Genomic DNA, 18,589 nt, shown 5'->3' with positions numbered 1-18,589 from the left:
GTGTGTGGTCCAATGTTGCTGCTGCCAACATGTGTCTGTGTGTAGATGGCCATGGCACACTGTTCCGCACACCAGCCCACATATGTGATCTGCCATGAGGTGTGTATGTATGCAACTACACGGAGTATCAAAACAAGTACATATCCACATGCTCTCTATGTATGTTCTGTCTCGACATGTACTCCTCCAAGGCAATGTGTGTGGCCTGTCCTTTTCCTATGACATGTGACCAGTGCATATCGCATCCACCAACCTGTCTGTACCATACGCATACTACTTCTGCACATGTGTGGATGTCTGTGAATCCTGTGATGCGTGTGCATGTTCACTTACACTGCCCCACAGCTAGTCTCATGCCATGTCATCGTGAGCTTGCCCCACTCCGTTAGTGGCTGTCCCTTGGTAGGAGTGTCACCTGACTGGCGTACGTGTCCAGGAAATGTGGCACAGACCTGACTCAGAATGTGGCATTTGTGTATTGGCTGTGTAACATGTGCTCAGTGCATTGACAATGTCGTTGTACAGTGCTCACTCTTCGGTGTTCCTTCCATTTCACTGCAGGGCTCCGCCTCTCCCTCGACGTATGCCAGACATGGCTGCCCTGCATGAACGGGACTGTATACGCCGCTACAGATTCAGCCAACGGTTGATTGATGAGTTGACTGGCCGGCTGGAAGCACAACTCCTCCCGCGCCACAGGTATCCCAGTGCACTGACACCCAAGTTGAAGGTGATGGCAGCCCTACATTTCCTTGCCACGGGTACGTTCCAACATACCATTGCTGACGTCGGGGGCATGTCCCAGACGATGTTCAGCCGTGTTCTGCATGATTTCTTAGAGGCCATGTTGGTTCACCTGGATGAGTACATTAAATTCCCAATTCGTGAGCAGTTGACAGATGTCAAGCGTGAGTTCTATGCCCTGGGAGGGATGCCCCATGTCATTGGGTCCATAGATGGGACACATGTTGCGTTGGTACCACCACAGGCACAGGAGGTGGTGTATAGGAATCGCAAACATTATCACTCCATTAATGCCCTTGTGGTGTGTCTGTCCAACATGGTGATTTCACATGTCTGTGTTCGCTTTCCAGGATCAGCACACGATGCCTTCATCATGAGGCGTAGCAGGCTGCCTGAAATGATGCAGCAGCTGCGGAACGAGCGAGCATGTATTGTTGGTGGGTAGACTCTGGCAGTTCAGTGTTTGGCGTCATCTTCCAATCTCACTGCCTGTGCTGACACACTTCTGTCCATGATGTTTCCTTGTAGGGGACGCTGGCTATCCCAACATGCCATGGCTGATGACGCCTGTCCGCAACCCCAGCACGGCTGCCGAGCACCGCTACAACAACGCCCATGGGCGGACCAGGAGAGTCATTGAGAGGACGTTTGGACTTCTGAAGAGCCGATTCCGGTGCCTCCACAAGACCGGCGGAGCACTCCCATATTCCCCGGTGAAGGTGTGCAAGATCATCATCGTCTGCTGCATGCTGCACAACATGGCAGTGGAGGAAGCTGTTCCACTCATACTGGATCAAGATGACCAGGACCATCCACCCGTGGAGGATGAAGGCCTTGGTGACGGGGCAAGTGATGTGGAGGAGGAGGAGGCTGTGGAGGCCATGCGGAGTCGGCTCATACGCAACTTCTTTGCTTAGTGGTGAGTTCCAGTGTCTGAGTGTGCACGCATTGGGCCGTGTGTGGCATGTGTTGCAATGTGTGTGTCCATCTGCATGTCTGCCAAGTGAGTCAGTGGTGTGTATTGAAGTGTCACTCGAGTGATGGCGCAATGGAAGGATGTTGTCAGAGAGTCATCATTGTCACCTGTCATGTTGACAACATGATACGTGTTGAGTACATGCTTGCGGATGTGCTCCTTTGGGCTGACTCCTTGTGTGTCTCTCTTCCACAGGTCCATGGGCATGCTGTCTGCTGGTGGCATTGTTGTGCTCCTGCTACTCCTCATGAACACAGCAACATGTGCTGATTCTGCGTCACATGCACGGGCAAGTTTGGAAATCTCCTTAGGGTAAGGGATGCCTCACGGCGTTTTGGGTGTGTAAATTGTTTGTAGTCTGTGTGCACTTCTCCGGTTCATGTGTGGTCAATTTGCATACATGTGGATCCTACATGGGGAACATGACATGGGGAAGGCTTCACCTGGAGCCATGGTCAGACTTGGTGACTGTCATGTGTCAGGGGATTGGGGATTGTGATGAGGCCATCAATGTGTGTAACACTGGCCTCGGAAACATACAGGTTGCACCGGGTTGACATGGTGTGTGATTGCCCCATCAGGGCCTCAATGGAGTATAGCAGCCTCTCCGTGGCAGCAGGGGGTGTTTAGCTGTTATCCGTCACTTGTGTGCCAGTTCAATGGAATACCAGCATCTGTGTTGCAATGGGGGGTGCCAGTGTTGCTCCCACATGTTCATCCACATGACCTGTGTATGTGTTGACAGAGTATCATTGTCATTCCAACACACATGACTAATAAATTTGTCCCTCTGTCTCCAAGGTGCCTCTTCCCTGTCAATGGTGGCCTGTTGCCACTGTGCGTGCGGCATGTCTGGCATAGTTTTCAGAGGTGGTGCATATGTGTCTATGTGTAGAGTGACAAGATGCTAGCGGTTTGTCAGGGAGTGGAAACTGTCTTATGCACAAGATGCACAGTTCCATGCACCTCAAGGCAAGAGAGACCATCCCCCAGGGCAACTACAACATCCGTGTCGAATCCTACCCTGCAGTCTACGGACATGTGCCTTACGACTCCCATGATACTTGTCCATATCCGGAGTGCATCTGCACAGCTCTGCTACTGCATCGGGCAACCAGGCCACATCAACGTCCAAACGGGATGGGGGGAATGATTCACAGCCAGCTGCAGGATGACCTTCTCGATCCACGCCCACACTCATAATGCAGTACACAACCCCAACACAACCATGTGGCACTGTGATCCAAAACTGCATTCTGGCATCTCCATGCATCCAACCTTGGCCTAGCCACCATTCTCAACATCCGCCTGACGCAAGCATGCAGGACATGGTAGGGACACATGTCTAGACATACCTGGGAGCGGCAAGCCAGGTCACTCCACATGATCCCTGACCTCTGCGCATGACTGTTGCTCCCCTGAATGTGTCTGTAGCCACAGTTGTGCGGGAACCACTCAGCTGGTTGGGCCCAGCACAGGTGAGTATGGTACTCCATGTCTGTATCAGATGATACATTGGGACCCATGTGTGTCCTGGGCAAGACTGAGACCCCACGGTTTGGATGGTTGGCGTTAATTCTGAGATCAGGCATGCTTTGACTTTACGACACACACATGTATTGTAATAATGCAGAATCATGGCATCATCTTGTAAGTGTGATTAATTTATTTGTGGTGGGGTACGGGTTTGTGGGGATGACAAGAGGTGCACAGCGGGAGTGTAGAATCCAAAGTTCACTGGGGGAGTTGGTATCCTTGCCGTAGCAAAATGTCAGAGTCCATGCCACAGTCTTCGTCAACATAGGTCAGACAGTGACCAGCAAGTCCATGTGGCAGAGGATGTCATGTGCTGCTATTGGGCCAGAGGGCCAGGTGCCAGGCCAGGTGACCTGGGAGATGGTGATGTTCTGCTGACTCTCACAGTCTTTTTCGTGGACGACCCACCTTCCTGCGGGGACCCTCGGAAGCAGGCCGTGACGATGTCTGTGACGCTCCGTCGGATGAATCCTCCTCCTCCTGATCCCTCCCTGTGTCTGGTAATGGCCTTCGCCTGGTGCCACAGGGAGGGTTGCCCATGTTGTCGGCAATCCGACGGAGTACACCGGTCATTTGGGTTTGCACCGCCACGAGCTCAGCCTGTCTATCCTCCATCCTTCCTTGGTGTTGCAGTTGACAGGCATGTTGCTGGGCCTGCAGGGTCTTCATCTCCTGGAGGGTCCCCTTGATGTCATTGAGGGTGGACGCAATCTGGTCCATGCCCCTGGTGTCACGCCGGTATGTATCCAGGATGTTGCTGACCTGGGACACTACCGGGTCCTGAGCTCCCTGGTCAGGTTCGCGCCTCCGCCGTCCTCCACTCCCGCCACCCCTGCCCACGTGCACCTGGCCTGCCGTTGTGGGCGCATCGGGTCTCCGGGACCCCTGAGGGATGGCATCTGCGTTGCCGCCTGCCTCCTCCTGGGTGCCCGGAGGACCGTGTCCCTCCTGGGCAGACTGGCTGGGTGGTCGTGTGTGGGCAGGGCTCCTGGACGTCTCCTGGGATGTTGCAGGAATGGGGGTGGTGGTTGGCACAGTTGTACCTGACGCAGGTGCTGCAGGTGGTTGGACACCAGAGGGGCCAGGTTGGTCTGGGTCATCCACGGAGTGGTGAGAGTCGTCGCTGGCGGTGGGGTCCTCATCCCGCAGAGCCTGGTCCTGTGAGACTTCCCCCCCAGTGTTGGGGGGTGATCGTCGACGTTGACCTGTGTGTGAGAGAGACAATGTTAACAGTGTTACATGTGGCATCCATGTTTCATGCATTTCTGATTTGGCACTCTTCCTCTGGGTAGTTGGATCTGTCTTGCATTCCTCTCACAGTGCACTTGTGCATGGGTATGTCCCTTGGCCACAGCTGTCAGGGCTTTACGCATGTGTGACACAATCTTAGTTGATGCATCTATTTGGGTACACAGTCAGCAGTGTGGTGTGCGGGCGTAGCGAGCCATGCAGAGGCGCCTTACGTGTTGCACTGTACGTGGCCAAATGGTGTTTTGCCAAGGCAATTTGATGTTGCAGGTAGGTGACTGAAGCATTTGTGACAGGGTTCTTACCGACACAGTGGGTGGGTATACTGGGTGTGTGGTTAGGTCTGTGCCTGCAGCAGGGATGTACTCGTGCACAGATTGACACATGGACCGGTCTTCATCTACGATAGGGGGGGGTTGAGGCACTGCCAGACCTTGTCTGCATGCACACAGTCCACCGGCTGACGAGTGGACATGGCCACACCACCCAAGGGTGATTTAGTCTCCCTGTGTCTCCCTTCCTCCCTCCCTCTGTCACCCTCCTCCCTCTGTCGGTCTCCCTCTGTCACCCTACTCCCTCCCTCTGTCTGTCTCCCTGTGTCCCCCTCTGTCTCCTTCCCTCTCATTCCCCCTCTCCCTCCCTCTATTTGTCACCCTCTGTCACCTCAGGCCAGCTTCCTGGGCACTGAATGGCCATTGGCTTGTTCATGTGAGTTAGTTCCTGTTCTCCGGGCACCCATTGGGCAGTGTGTCTGAGTGTAGGCTGCTGCTGTGGCGGTGTGTGCTGAGACTCTATCAGAGCGATGCATCTTCATTGTCTGCTGTTATGTGCAAATTGTGCCTTCAGACCCATGTCATCCTGCATGGCAGCCACCATTTGCAGGCAAGACAGTACTGTGTGGGTACACACAGTTTGTATGGCTGTGCCCTGGGCCATATGGGCTGAGGGCATTGTTGTGTGCTTGTGAGTTGCTCAATGTTAGTTTTGATGCCCCCACTCCCAGCATCGGCCACATCCTGTGTTGTGTTGGTGTTTTGTGTGGCCTGTGACTTGGCATGGCCCTGATTGATGCATGGGGCATGGAGGCGCTAGTGGCATGTGTGTGTTTGTGGAGTGTTGTTGTGTCCGGTGGTGGCTTGGGGGTGGTGGCATGCATGATTGATTGTGTATGGCATCCCCCCCATGTGAGGTGAGTTGTTTGTGTACTCACCAGGGTCTGGGAGTCCTGGTAGTTCGTGTAGTCCCTCCACCGCCAGCATGGACATCACCTTCTCCTCCCAGGGATGGTATTGTACCGGTCTGGGGGGCGGCCCTCCTCCAGTGATGTTCCCCTGGTTGTGATTGTCAGTCATCTTCCTCTTGACCGTCCTCCGCAGATCGTACCACCTGGATTGGCACTCGTGCCTGGTCCTTCTGGTGGTCCCAACAGCATTCACAGAATCGACAATCCTCTGCCACATGGCCGTTTTTTCGGATATGCTGGTCTGTCTGACCAATGTCCCAAAGAGCTGTGGCGCGACTCTGAGGATTTCGTCGACAAGGATCTCCAGCTCCTCCTTTGTGAACTTTGGATTCTTGGTGGTGGACATGGCTTGGGGTGTGGGTGTGGATGGTTGTGGGGGTGTGGGTGTGGATGGTTGTGGGTGTGTGGGTGTGGTAGTGGAGGTGTGTGTGTGAATGTGATGAGGGGGTGTTTGTGTAGGTGGTTGTGTGAAGGTATGCAAGTGTGAGGTTCAAGTATGGTGGTGTGGGTCGTCTGTGGGCTCTGGCAGCAGTGGGTCTGTTGCAAAGGCTCATGGTTTGTGTGTGTGGTCCATTTTTATTGGTCCATTTGTGGGTGTGGCTGTGTTTGAAATTTGTGTGGGTGTGTTATGAGGAGTGATTGAGTTTTGGGCCTCTGTTTGGCAGTTTGGCAGTTGCAGGTCAGTGTATGTGATGTTTGTGGGGTTGTTGGGCATGTTTGGTGGTGTGGGGAAACTCTAATTGACTCTCCTTGTGGAAATATGGTTTGTCCTGGTTCAGTACGTGTGTTTTTGGCGTCAGTACGGTACGTACATGCACTGGTGGGGGTACGGTCCGTACATTCCCTGGTGGGGTGTGGGTACGGCCGTACTTCCACGGGTGGTGGTTCATTGCGTACATACACGGCTGGGGGTTAGGTGCGTACATACACGGCTGGGGGTTAGGTGCGTACATACACGGGTGGGGTGGGGGTTCGGTGCGTACATACACGGGTGGTGGTTGGGTGCGTACATACACGGGTGGGGTGGGGGTTCGGTGCGTACATACACGGCTGGGGGGGGTTCGGTGCGTACATACACGGGTGGGGGTTCGGGGCGTACATACATGGCTGGGTGGGGTTCGGGGCGTACATACACGGCTGGGGGGGGTTCGGTGCGTACATACACGGGTGGTGGTTCGGTGCGTACATACACTGCTGGGGTGGGGGTTCGGTGCGTACATACACGGGTGGGGGTTCGGTGCGTACATACACGGGTGGGGGTTTGGGGCGTACATACACTGCTGGGGTGGGGGTTCGGGGCGTACATACACTGCTGGGGTGGGGGTACGGGCCATACTTCCACGGGTGTGGGTACGGTCCGTACATACACGGGTGGTGGTTCGGTGCGTACATACACTGCTGGGGTGGGGGTTCGGTGCGTACATACACGGGTGGTGGTTTGGTGCGTACATACACTGCTGGGGTGGGGGTTCGGTGCGTACATACACGGGTGGGGGTTCGGTGCGTACATACACGGGTGGGGGTTCGGGGCGTACATACACTGCTGGGGTGGGGGTTCGGGGCGTACATACACTGCTGGGGTGGGGGTACGGGCCGTACTTCCACGGGTGTGGGTACGGTCCGTACATACACGGGTGGGGGTTCGGTGCGTACATACACGGGTGGTGGTTCGGTGCGTACATACACTGCTGGGGTGGGGGTTTGGTGCGTACATACACGGCTGGGGGGGTACGGTGCGTACATACACGGGTGGGGGTTCGGGGCGTACATACACGGGTGGGGTGGGGGTTCGGTGCGTACATACACGGCTGGGGGGTTCGGTGCGTACATACACGGGTGGGGGTTCGGGGCGTACATACACGGGTGGGGTGGGGGTTCGGTGCGTTCATACACGGCTGGGGGGGTTCGGTGCGTACATACACGGGTGGGGGTTTGGGGCGTACATACACTGCTGGGGTGGTGGTTCGGGGCGTACATACACGGCTGGGGGTTAGGTGCGTACATACACGGCTGGGGGTTAGGTGCGTACATACACGGGTGGGGTGGGGGTTCGGTGCGTGCATACACGGGTGGTGGTTGGGTGCGTACATACACGGGTGGGGTGGGGGTTCGGTGCGTACATACACGGCTGGGGGGGGTTCGGTGCGTACATACACGGGTGGGGGTTCGGGGCGTACATGCACTGCTGGGGTGGGGGTTCGGTGCGTACATACGCGGGCGGGGGGTGGTGGGGTGTTCGGCACGTATGCGGGCACATGTCTCCATGGTTGCTATGGGAGTTCGGTTCGGACGGTGTTTTTTGCGTACGGTTGTGAAATGGGGAGGACGGGAGGGATCGTACTTGCGCTGTCGGACTTTATTTTTCCGCACGGTGGGTTTTTCGACCGGGGACGTGTCGGTGACTTTTCCCGACCCGAGGACGTGTGGGGAAATCTTCCCAATGCGATTCGTATGGACTTTTTTCCGTTCGAATCGTACTTGGCAGTTTGTACGCTACTTTGACGATTCGGACGGAAAAAAATCCGGATACGAGTCGGACGGGGAATTTTTTTACTGGATCGGAATTGGCACCTTAGTGTTTTAAACAATCACTTATAGAAACACATACTTATTCATACAGGAACTCTTTCAATCTCTCACTCTCACATATACTCACTTATATACACCAATAGTCACATATACTAGTTTAAAACATATGTAGTTACTCATAAAGACACTATTGAGACAGTCATTCACTCACTAACACACCCATGCACACACTCATCCACCCATACAGTCCTGCACACATGCTGTGTTCAACACATACAAACAGTGAGTCACTCATTCATGCACCATTGCACTACATAATACCCCCCACGAACCATACAGACACTCAGACACTCATACTGATACTCAAAAAGCCAACTAATAACCTATATACACACTCATGTAGCTACTCACCAACCCATGCAGCCACTTATACACAAAGTGAGAGACTGATACAGATATTTACATATTTAAACATTACTTACTAAGCCATGTATTCACTAAGATACACTTAATCAGTCAGTTATACAATCAATTTTTCAAAAACAAATCATCCATTTAGACACTTATATACCCATTTATTCTTCCATCGACCTTGAGATATACATATATAAACATATGTAATTTTCAGAAAAACACACATTCACTGGATGATGTCATCAGTGATGCCATTTGAGATGTCATCAGTGATGTCATGAGTGATGTCACTGACCATGTCATGAGTGATGTAATATGTGACGTCATCAGCAGTGCATTGAGGGCGCGCGAGTTATAGTTAGCTGAACTAACTATAACGGGGGAATTTCAATGGTTTTGTATTAGTGAAAAGTCCAGCTAACTATAACGCCCCTGAAACCTATGGTTTTTTCAGTGAATTTCTAAGGTTTTTTAAATGCTAATTCCTAACTGTAACGTGCCTGAAACCTATGTTTTTTCAGTGAATATATATATATATATATATATATTTCCACACACATTAGGTTGCCCTGCAAGGAAACGCCATCACAATTGGAAATCTTTCCTTCTTTAATGTGGGAAGTGGGTACAGCGCATTCACCCTCCAAACAGAAGCGCCATACGCGTTTCGGGTTCTGCACCCTTAATCATTGGCTGTAAGTCGAAGTTCACTATGGGAAGGCTAGGACTACATGACCCAGAAAGCTTACCTGCATTGAAATCCTACAAGAGGCGGGGTTAAAATGAACAGTCCATAAATGCAGTTTTGAACTTCGACTTACAGCCAATGATTAAGGGTGCAGAACCCGAAACGCGTATGGCGCTTCTGTTTGGAGGGTGAATGCGCTGTACCCACTTCCCACATTAAAGAAGGAAAGATTTCCAATTGTGATGGCGTTTCCTTGCAGGGCAACCTAATGTGTGTGGAAATTGAATTTGCGGCGCGCCTCGCCGCGGAAACGCCCCGTCGCTCATCCAGCGGGCCGGCAGCACCTTGAATCAGAGGTGCCATGAGGAATTGGAAAGCCGATTTTGTGGGCAACTGGACAAGTGTGGTGTCAGCAAACTTTTCCCTCCATGGAACCCACTTGGGGAAAGCAATTGTAAATAATGTTCTGAATGGCGCTCACTATGGGAAGGCTAGGACTACATGACCCAGAAAGCTTACCTGCATTGAAATCCTACAAGAGGCGGGGTTAAAATGAACAGTCCATAAATGCAGTTTTGAACTTCGACTTACAGCCAATGATTAAGGGTGCAGAACCCGAAACGCGTATGGCGCTTCTGTTTGGAGGGTGAATGCGCTGTACCCACTTCCCACATTAAAGAAGGAAAGATTTCCAATTGTGATGGCGTTTCCTTGCAGGGCAACCTAATGTGTGTGGAAATTGAATTTGCGGCGCGCCTCGCCACGGAAACGCCCCGTCGCTCATCCAGCGGGCCGGCAGCACCTTGAATCAGAGGTGCCATGAGGAATTGGAAAGCCGATTTTGTGGGCAACTGGACAAGTGTGGTGTCAGCAAACTTTTCCCTCCATGGAACCCACTTGGGGAAAGCAATTGTAAATAATGTTCTGAATGGCGCTCACTATGGGAAGGCTAGGACTACATGACCCAGAAAGCTTACCTGCATTGAAATCCTACAAGAGGCGGGGTTAAAATGAACAGTCCATAAATGCAGTTTTGAACTTCGACTTACAGCCAATGATTAAGGGTGCAGAACCCGAAACGCGTATGGCGCTTCTGTTTGGAGGGTGAATGCGCTGTACCCACTTCCCACATTAAAGAAGGAAAGATTTCCAATTGTGATGGCGTTTCCTTGCAGGGCAACCTAATGTGTGTGGAAATTGAATTTGCGGCGCGCCTCGCCGCGGAAACGCCCCGTCGCTCATCCAGCGGGCCGGCAGCACCTTGAATCAGAGGTGCCATGAGGAATTGGAAAGCCGATTTTGTGGGCAACTGGACAAGTGTGGTGTCAGCAAACTTTTCCCTCCATGGAACCCACTTGGGGAAAGCAATTGTAAATAATGTTCTGAATGGCGCTCACTATGGGAAGGCTAGGACTACATGACCCAGAAAGCTTACCTGCATTGAAATCCTACAAGAGGCGGGGTTAAAATGAACAGTCCATAAATGCAGTTTTGAACTTCGACTTACAGCCAATGATTAAGGGTGCAGAACCCGAAACGCGTATGGCGCTTCTGTTTGGAGGGTGAATGCGCTGTACCCACTTCCCACATTAAAGAAGGAAAGATTTCCAATTGTGATGGCGTTTACTTGCAGGGCAACCTAATGTGTGTGGATATATATATATATATATATATATATATATATATATATATATATATATATATATATAATTTTTTTTTTCTTTTTTTTTTGTTTTTTTCTCACCTTAGAAATTCACTGAAGTAACCTATGGTTTCTTCAGTGAATTTCTAAGGTTTTTTAAATGCTAATTCCTAACTATAACGTGCCTGAAACCTATGATTTTTTCAGTGAATTTCAAAGGTTTTTTAAATGCTCATTTCTAACTATGGCTACAGAGATAGGACATGTGAAAAAAGAAGAAAAAACGCACAGAAAGAAAAAAAAGAAATGCAGAAAGAAGCAACAGAAGTCCTCAAAGACGAAGAAAAGTGCAGGAAGAAGGATAACATGCAGAAAGAACAAATAAAAGAGCAGAAAGAAGCCTTGTTGCAAAATCATCCTGTACCTTCAACTTTTTCAGACGGATACTGGTGGTAACTGAGTCTGACTAACCAGTCCTAGAGCCAGCGCTATGTTAAAAGACACTCAGAATACAGTGAAAACACCTACATACACTAGGGAACACTATGCGTTGGGGTCCCCCTGTGATTAGCATGACCTCCTCTGTAAGCCCCTAGTATATAATTGGGCAGGGGATTAAAACTACCTCTTAAAACGCGCCACAGGGCGTGTTTGCACACGTCACCTCAGTGCCCGTCCCCTCCCTTCCCCACTGTGTAAACACGCCCTGTGGCCGTTTTAAGTTGGGAGATTAAGTCCCCTTGAAGCCTGAGGGTCCCTAGGGTCCAACTAGACCACTACGTACCTCCAGTAAGCGCCACAGAGCTGCGTTGCAGAGAGATGAAAAAAGGGGCATGACCTAGACCACCTCTCTACAACTCAGCGCTGTGGCGCTTACTGGAAGCACCTGGTGGGCTAGTTGGTCCCCCAGGGTCCCTCAGGATTGAAGGGGAATTATTTCCCCAACTTTAAACACGCCACAGGGCGTGTTTGCACACGTTAACTCAGGCCCCGTCCCCTCCCTTCACCACTTTGTAAACACGCCCTGTGGCTGTTTTTTGTTGGGAGATTAAGTTCATTTGAATCCTGAGGGTCCCTAGGGTCCAACTAGCCCACTAGGTACCTCCAGTAAGTGCCACAGAGCTGCGTTGCAGAGAGGTGTAAAAAGTGGCAGGGCCTGGACCACTTCTCTGCAACGCAGCTCAGTGGCGCTTACTGGAAGCACCTGGTGGGTTAGTTAGCCCCCCAGGGGCCCTCAGGATTGAAGGGGAATTATTTCCCCAACTTAAAACGCGCCATAGGGTGTGTTTGCACACGTCACCTCTGGCCCCGTTCCCTCCCTTCCCCACTGTGTAAACACGCCCTGTGGCCATTTAAGTTGGGAGATTAAGTCCCCTTGAATCCTGAGGGTCCCTAGGGGCAAAATAGCACACTAGGTACGTCCAGTAAGCGCCATTGCAGAGAGGTGTAAAAAGGGGCACGGCCTGCACCACCTCTCTGCAACGCAGAGCAGTGGCGCTTACTGGAAGCACCTGGTGGGCTAATTGGCCCCCAGGGTCCCTCAGGATTGAAAGGGAATTATTTCCCCAACTTAAAATGCGCCACAGGGCGTGTTTGCACACGTCACCTCAGGCCACGTCCCCTCCCTTCACCACTGTGTAAACGCGCCCTGTGGCCGTACTATGTTGAGAGATTAAGTCCCCTTGAATCCTAAGGATCCCTAGGGTCAAACTAGCCCACTAGGTACCTCCAGTAAGCGCCACAGAGCTGCGTTGCATAGAGTTGTAAAAATGGGCGTGGCCTCAGAACACCTGTCTGCAACACAGCTCCCTGGCGCATACTGGAGATACCTGTTGGGCTAGTTGGCCCTCAGGGACCCTCAGTATTGAAGGGGAATTAATTCCCCAACTTACAACTGGCCAAGGGGCGCATTTGCCGAGTGCTGCAAGGAGGGGGCGTGGCCTCTGGAGCGATGCCGGTCTTTTCTTTATATTATTTTTGTAAGAAGGAGGGCTGTGTGGCCCCCCTTCTTTTTCTAATTTATTGGCCCTGGGGACCCCATCCCCCAGAGCCTGCACCCTAATTTTTTTTTGTTGAAAAAAATAAATTTGGAAGGTGGCCGCGTAGCCCCCCTCCCAAGGCCTTAATCGGGCCCTGGGACCCCAACCCCTGGGTCATGGCCTTTTTTTCTTTTATTCCTTAGGAGGGGGGCTGCGTTGCCCCCCTCCTCAGGCCACTTATGGCCCCGTGGGACCCCATCCCGTGGGGCCGGCCTTTGTGTTTTAATATTTAAAAAATATATATATTTATAGAAACACCTAGGACATGCTGGACAAACCGTATGTACCTATCACCATCACGATTTGCGTGATATTCATTAAAAGGCGACTATGCATACAATGAATCCACGTGGAATGTATTTACACCGCTAGTGAAGCTCTGACGTGTCTGACGCCCTACCGTGCCTAATCCCGGCGCCCCCGCCGGTGGGTAGTCTCCAAGTAGACACCCTTGTCGTTTATTTATACACAAACATGGGTAGCTATTGATGGGCACATTTAATACACACGCACACCAAGCCATTCAAAGGGGATTCGACAAAAATTCGACCAAACTATGCAAGAAACTCCCCTTACGGTTAATAAAACACATATCCACCGCCGGATGTGTAATACTATTTATTTTACTCTCTGGAAAGGAGACAAACCTCACTTGAGAGTCACATCGTGCTCCTGGCTGAGCCCAATGCTGTGTTACACCCACCAGTGCCCGCCGAGTGCCACACACCTCTGTGTTGTATTCCACCAGCTAGTGCGTATGCTATGACACTCTCTAGTCCATGTGCACTGTAACACCACCCCGTGAATATGTCATGCCACACTTGCCTTCACACGGGTTGTATTGCCCCATCTAACGTGCCTTTCTCAATGCCTATGTTATAACGCACAGCGCTTTGCCATACATATTACAATCTGGGATCCATATCTTTGTCACAGTGCATATGCAACGTTACACTCCCCAGCACATATTTTATATTACAACTTTAGAGACTAGTTAGGTTACACAACACTGCCCTGTGCATATTACACTCCAAGTCGCATATCGCATAGCACGCGCTAGTGCCTGTGCTATCTCGCGCTCTCCAATGAATCTGTCCTTGCGCACAATGTATTGCATATTATATTTCACGCCCCGGTTCATCTTATATCACACTTTTTGGTGCATAGTTTATACCATATAGTATATCTAGTTTTCATTTTCAATCGTGCTCTCAGGACTATGTTCTATATAACACTGCGTCCACCAAACCTTTTCAAGGGCATTACATTTTGCGATGGGGGGTTGAGGGTCAAGGTATGTTTCTGCCAAGTGAGCCCGGAGTCATAGTCACAAACGTCCTCTTCTTCCTGAATAAAAGTGAGATTATGCTGCATAGTTGTTCATATTTTAAGTAGTTCGCACAGACACACATTTTAAAAACAATAAAGTTCCTAATACCCACCTTCTCTGAACAGTTAGCTTGCTGCCCCATCCACCTCCTCCCTATCCTCTGTTGTCTGAATCCATGGACTAGCCTCCCCCTCCTGCCATGCATGGTCTGATGTGCCCTCCATTTAGCATGATGTACCAGTCCACTCCTCCTGCCCTCCATTGCCCAATTCTATGGCCCATCATTGACCTCCTGCTTAGCCTCTGTGCTTAGCTGGCTGCCCCATTCTCCTCCCCCCTGCCCTCCGATGTCTTTGTGCATGCCCCTGCTCCATCCTTTTTGCCCACCATGTTCCATGGACCTGACACTCCTATCTACTCTGAGTGTTCTATTGAGCTGCCACTCCCCTCCCACCTGCCTAGCATTGTCAGATGACTGTAACCTGTCCCTGCCACCTCCACCCTGCCTGTCTACATGCCATGCCCCTATCCTCTTCCTGCTGTCCTCCATGGTCCATTTTAATGCCACACCCTTCTGCCCTCCCTGGTCTGTTGTGCTGCAACTGCTCCTCATGCCTGCCCCACGCGGTCTGTTGTGAGGCCCCTTCCCCTGAACTCGCTTGTCTGTGCCCAGGTCCTGACCCTCCCTTCTATCCTCCATGGTCCTTTGTGCATGCCCCTGCACCCTCCTTCTTGCCCATCATAGCCATTGTGCTGCCACTAACCCTCCCGCTTGCCATGCATGGTCTTCTGTGCTGCCATGGCCCCTCCCACCTTCCCTGTGTGGTCAGCTAGCTGCCCCTGACCCCCTCCCACCTTCCCTCCATGGTCTGTGTGTATGCCATCATAGTCTCACTGTTGCTCTCCATTGTGTGTCTTGTTTCTAGTGCCCATCCTGCCTGACCTCCAAGGTCGTCTTGCTGCTCCTGCCCTGCCCCCTTGCCCCCAGCCCTCTGTTTCCATGTGCAGACCCCTATTCCCTCCCTCCTGGCCTGTCTGTTCCATTGTAATGCCCCTGATCCATCCCTCCTGCCCTTTATGGTCTGTTATGCTGCAGCTTTCTCTCCTGTCTGTCCATTATGGTCAGCTAGCTACCATTGCCTCGTTCCCCTCTGTTCTCTGTTGTCCATGTTCATGGTCCTGTCCCCTCCCTATTGCTTTCTACGGATTGTTGTGCTGCACTCCCGTCCCGCATGCCCTGTGTGGTGTATTTTGCTGCTGCAAACCCTGATGTCTGCCCGGTAGGGTCAGTTTGGTGCACCTCTCCATGTCCCTCCTGTCCTCTGTTATCCAAGTCCATGTCCCTACCCCAATTCCTCCTGCCTACCATGATCCAATGTACCATACTTGCGAACATTTTGAACTTGGTAAGAGGGAGATTTTGAAAAAAAACTGGGGTATTGATATTCCCCTTTGAGCTACATTGAAAAAGCAAAGATTGTATACAGGAGACAGATCAAATAAAGCCCATTTGAGTTTAAAAACATTGGACGTTTCCTGGCAGAAACGGGTCTGTTGGCATGTATGTTTGTACTACCACTGCCTCTTCCTTCTGCCCACAACGGTCTATTATATTGCCACAGCCTCTCTTGCCAGTCCTGTATTGTTGGTTTGTTGCCCCTGCCCCCCTTTACACTGCCCTCCATAGTCTGTTGTGCTGCCACTGCCCTTCCTACCTGCCCAGTGTGATCAAATTGTTGCCTCTGCACTCTCCTACCTGCCTTCAATTTTCAGAGTCCGTGCCCCTGTCCTCTGCCTCTCAACAGTATCCCAATGAACAACTAGATTGCTAACATTCTATATTTATTACAAAAGTGTGGAACGCCTGACGTCATCTTGATGTAATCAAAACTGTAATACCTAGAGCATTTCCTTTCGATATTACATATATGAGAGGGTCTTATTTGCAACAAAATTATGGTTAGTGCTCTAAAAAACTAAAATGAGGACATATTTTCTGAGTTTCAAATAGCAACAAAGAACTTTTAAATTATTTGCAATCTTTATGTTTTTTTTATCCAGTTGACCGCTTGATTAAATGTTGCACTTAGGAGAGAGGATGTGGTGTTACTTCCAGAGCTGCAGACTTTGCAACTGGGGAACCAGGTTGGAGTTTCTGCTTCAGCTCAACATTCTGTGATTCTGGTCAAATCACTTAATCTCCCCATGTCTACAACCAAAATGAATTTGATCTTGTGTGATGTAACCAATGCTCATTTAAAGCACTCCAATACCTGACAAGTCTGCACTATATAAAACTGCAAATACACACAAAATAAGTGTTTTGCACACTTCTGTCATTGGGCTACATGTGGGCTACATCTGGGTGATATTTGTGCTGCATTCGGGCTCTTTTGTCTCAGGTGGCCATCTTGGGAGATTTATTTGTTATGAAGTTTCCTAATTTCCTCATTTACTGCAGTCTCCTCCAGTAGGAAATGCTTTCAGTTTTTTACTTTGATTCCATCAAGAAGGTATTCAGATATGTCACACATTTGCCATAAATTCTGAATGTTAGCACTCTAGTTGCTCATTAGATCACTGTAGTAAAGCTACTGCTCACCACGGAAGTCTGCTGCTGGTATTAAAAGTGCATGTTTCAGTCTGCATATCAGAATTTTTTAATGAAATAGAAGAGGATTTGAGAAGTCACTCAAAATGTGCCCTAATTTTTCTTTCTTCAGCACTAATCATAATTTCTATGGCAAAATGAACCCCCTCATTGTGTTCCTTTTTAAATTAAATGTTTTAAGTGTTACCAGTTTATTCCAATCAAGATGGCTTCAGGTGTGCCATACTTTTGTCATAAGTAAGACAGTAGGTGCTCTAGTTGTTCTTAAGAACACTCTGGGACATTCTGTCATTGGGCTATACTTGGGCTACATCTGGGTGATATTTGGGCTACATTTGGGCTCTTTTGTCTCTGGTGGCCATCTTGGGAGAGTTATTTGTTATGAAGTTTCCTAATTTCCTCATTTACTACAGTCTCCTCAGTAGGAAATACTTTCAGTTTTTAACTTTGATTCCATCAAGAAGGCATTCAGATGTGTCACACATTTTCCATAAATTCAGAATGTTAGCACTCTAGTTGCTCATTAGATCACTTTAGTAAAGCTACTGCTCACCAGGGAAGTCTGCTGCTGGTATTGAAAGTACATGTTTCAGTCTGCATGTCAGAATTTTTTAATGAAATAGAAGAGGATTTGAGAAGTCACTCAAAATGTGCCCTAATTTTTCTTTCTTCAGCACTAATCATAATTTCTATGGCAAAATGAACCCCCTCATTTTGTTCCTTTTTAAATTAAATGTTTTAAGTGTTACCAGTTTATTCCAATCAAGATGGCTTCAGGTGTGCCATACGTTTGTCATAAGTAAGACAGTAAGTGCTCTAGTTGTTCTTAAGAACACTCTGGGGCATTCTGTCATTGGGCTATACTTGGGCTACATCTGGGTGATATTTGGGCTACATTTGGGCTCTTTTGTCTCTGGTGGCCATCTTGGGAGATTTATTTGTTATGAAGTTTCCTAATTTCCTCATATACTACAGTCTCCTCAGTAGGAAATACTTTCAGTTTTTAACTTTGGTTCCATCAAGAAGGCATTCAGATGTGTCACACATTTGCCATAAATTCAGAATGTTAGCACTCTAGTGGCTCATTATATCACTGTAGTAAAACTACTGCTCACCAGGGAAGTCTGCTGCTGGTATTCAAAGTGCATGTTTCAGTCTGCATGTCAGAATTTTTTTATGCAATAGAAGAGGATTTGAGAAGTCAAAATGTGCCCTAATTTTTCTTTCTGCAGCACTAATCGTAATTTCTATGGCAAAATGAACCCCCTCATTTTGTTGCTTTGTAAATTAAATGTTTTAAGTGTTACCACTTTATTCCAAACAAGATGGCTTCAGGTGTGCCATACTTTTGTCATAAGTAAGACTGTTAGCGCTCTAGTTGTTCGTTAGAACACTCTGGGACATTCTGTCATTGGGCTATACTTGGGCTACATCTGGGTGATATTTGTGCTACTTTTGGGCTCTTTTGTCTCTGGTGGCCATTTTGGGAGACTTATTTGTTATGAAGTTTCCTAATTTCCTCATTTACTACAGTCTCCTCAGTAGGAAATACTTTCAGTTTTTAACTTTGATTCCATCAAGAAGGCATT

General features: G+C 49.7%; 1 protein-coding gene across 1 annotated transcript in view; it reads left to right on the top strand.

The window, feature by feature from the left end:
* Positions 1 to 18,589, top strand: part of LOC146822606 (tubulin polymerization-promoting protein-like) — a 576,554-nt gene that overhangs the window by 284,944 nt on the left and 273,021 nt on the right. The gene's annotated exons all lie outside the window — the stretch shown is intronic.

This window comes from Triturus cristatus, chromosome 5_2 (genome assembly GCF_964204655.1).
Source record: "Triturus cristatus chromosome 5_2, aTriCri1.1, whole genome shotgun sequence".
NCBI lineage: Eukaryota > Metazoa > Chordata > Amphibia > Caudata > Salamandridae > Triturus > Triturus cristatus.
The sequence above is the reverse complement of the archived record's forward strand: the minus strand, read 5'-3'. Positions and strand labels throughout refer to the sequence as shown.